Here is a 2,617-nt window from a genome sequence, read left to right on the forward strand (position 1 = left end):
GATCACAAGAACGGTGAGCAAAAATCCCAGAACCACACGGGGGGACCTAGTGAATGACCTGCAGAGAGCTGGGACCAAAGTAACAAAGCCTACCATCAGTAACACACTACGCCGCCAAGGACTCAAATCCTGCAGTGCAGACGTGTCCCCCTGCTTAAGCCAGTACATGTCCAGGCCCGTCTGAAGTTTACTAGAGTGCATTTGGATGATCCAGAAGAGGATTGGGAGAATGAATGGTCAGACGAAACCAAAATATAACTTTTTGGTAAAAACTCAACTCGTCGTGTTTGGAGGACAAAGAATGCTGAGTTGCATCCAAAGAACACCATACCTACTGTGAAGCATGGGGGTGGAAACATCATGCTTTGGGGCTGTTTTTCTGCAAAGGCACCAGGACGACTGATCCGTGTAAAGGAAAGAATGAATGGGGCCATGTATCGTGAGATTTTGAGTGAAAACCTCCTTCCATCAGCAATGGCATTGAAGATGAAACGTGGCTGGGTCTTTCAGCATGACAATGATCCCAAACACACCGCTCGGGCAACGAAGGAGTGGCTTCGTAAGAAGTATTTCAAGGTCCTGGAGTGGCCTAGCCAGTCTCCAGATCTCAACCCCATAGAAAATCTTTGGAGGGAGTTGAAAGTCTGTGTTGCCCAGCGACAGCCCCAAAACATCACTGCTCTAGAGGAGATCTGCATGGAGGAATGGGCCAAAATACCAGCAACAGTGTGTGAAAACCTTGTGAAGACTTACAGAAAACGTTTGACCTGTGTCATTGCCAACAAAGGGTATATAACAGAGTATTGAGAAACTTTTGTTATTGACCAAATACTTATTTTCCACCATAATATGCAAATAAATTCATAAAAAAATCCTACAATGTGATTTTCTGGATTTTTTTTCTCATTTTGTCTGTCATAGTTGACGTGTACCTATGATGAAAATTACAGGCCTCTCTCATCTTTTTAAGTGGGAGAACTTGCACAATTGGTGGCTGACTAAATACTTTTTTCCCCCACTAAGTATTCAGACCCTTTTACTATGAGACTCAAAATTGAGCTCAGGTGCATCCTGTTTCCATTGATCATCATTGAGATGTTTCTACAACTTGATTGGAGTCCACCTGTGGACCCTAAGCACACAGCCAAGACAATGCAGGAGTGGCTTCGGGACAAGTCTCTGAATGTTCTTGAGTGGCCCAGCCAGAGCCTGGACTTGAACCCGATCGAACATCTCTTGAGAGACATGAAAATAGCTGTGCAGCGACGCTCCCCATAAAACCTGACAGAGCTTGAGAGGATCTGCAGAGAAGAATGGGAGAAACTCCCCAAATAGAGGTGTGCCATGCTTGTAGTGTCATACCCAAGAAGATTAAAGGCTGTAATTGCTGCCAAAGCTGCTTCAACAAAGTACTGAGTAAAGGGTCTGAATACTTATGTAAATGTGATATTTCTGTTTTGTTTTTTAAATAAATTAGCAACCATTTCTAGAAACCTATTTTTGCTTTGTCATTATGGGGTATTGTGTAGATTATTGAGGGGGGGAAAAAAAAACTATTTAATCAATTTTAGAATAAGGCTGTAACCTAACAAAATGTGGAAAAAGTAAAGGGGTCTGAATACTTTCCGAAGGCACTGTATTCATGTTGCTTGTGTATATTTTGTATTGGAAGACTAGTTTGAAGATCCAACTAACTCTATCCTGTCACTATATAGTTATGTTTATTTTGCATGGAAAACTAGTTTGAAGATCCAAACTAACACTATCCTGTCACTATATAGTCGTGTATATTTTGTAAGTAAAGACTAGTTTGAAGATCCAAACGAACACTATCCTGTTACTATTTAAGTCATTATATAAGTATGTAATTGCTAAAAAAGTACTATGACGTCATACTCAGAAACGTGTCATATGTTCTATTTCTCAATTAAATGGAGCTGTACATTTATTCAGAATTGACAAGTGGACTGTACACTTTTGACTTTGAACTTCATTGGCATGATCCCCTATCCAATTATGAGAAATTACATTTGGATAGCCCATCATTTTGATGGATGAAATTATGAATTCAATAATATCAATGATTTTAAATATGTATAGTATCTGTTATTGTATAGACTATAATTATTGTAAATAAATAAAGGTGATTTAAACTGTTATTTGGTTGTCAATGTTATTTGGTTGTCAATGTTTTGTGTTGTGCCGTTTTTGTATGTAGCCCTACAGGATAAAACGACACATTTTGGCCAGTAGATGGAGCTCAATACTTCCATTCAATCTCCTTCAATCTGTTTGAATGGGTAACAGTCCCATGCAGCCAATGTTTATTGAATTGCGTTCATCAGAGACTGCAAGGCTACATGTGGTGCTCCATGCATGCATGATATAATGACTAGCAGTAGTGCAAATTATAGGAAACCAAACGCACAGAGAACGGGCATATCCCTTCAGAAAATAATTTGACACAACCGAGAAATAACAAAGTAATTATATTTCAATGCACTGAAACATAACATCAGTAGTATAACAATTTTGGAGAATGTTGCAAAAGAAAAGGTATACTGTTTATGGGGAAGGGTCGGGAGGCGGCCAGTTGCTGTTCTGCGTGACGTCACGG

This window comes from Coregonus clupeaformis, chromosome 27, assembly GCF_020615455.1.
Source record: "Coregonus clupeaformis isolate EN_2021a chromosome 27, ASM2061545v1, whole genome shotgun sequence".
In the NCBI taxonomy this organism is placed as follows: domain Eukaryota; kingdom Metazoa; phylum Chordata; class Actinopteri; order Salmoniformes; family Salmonidae; genus Coregonus; species Coregonus clupeaformis.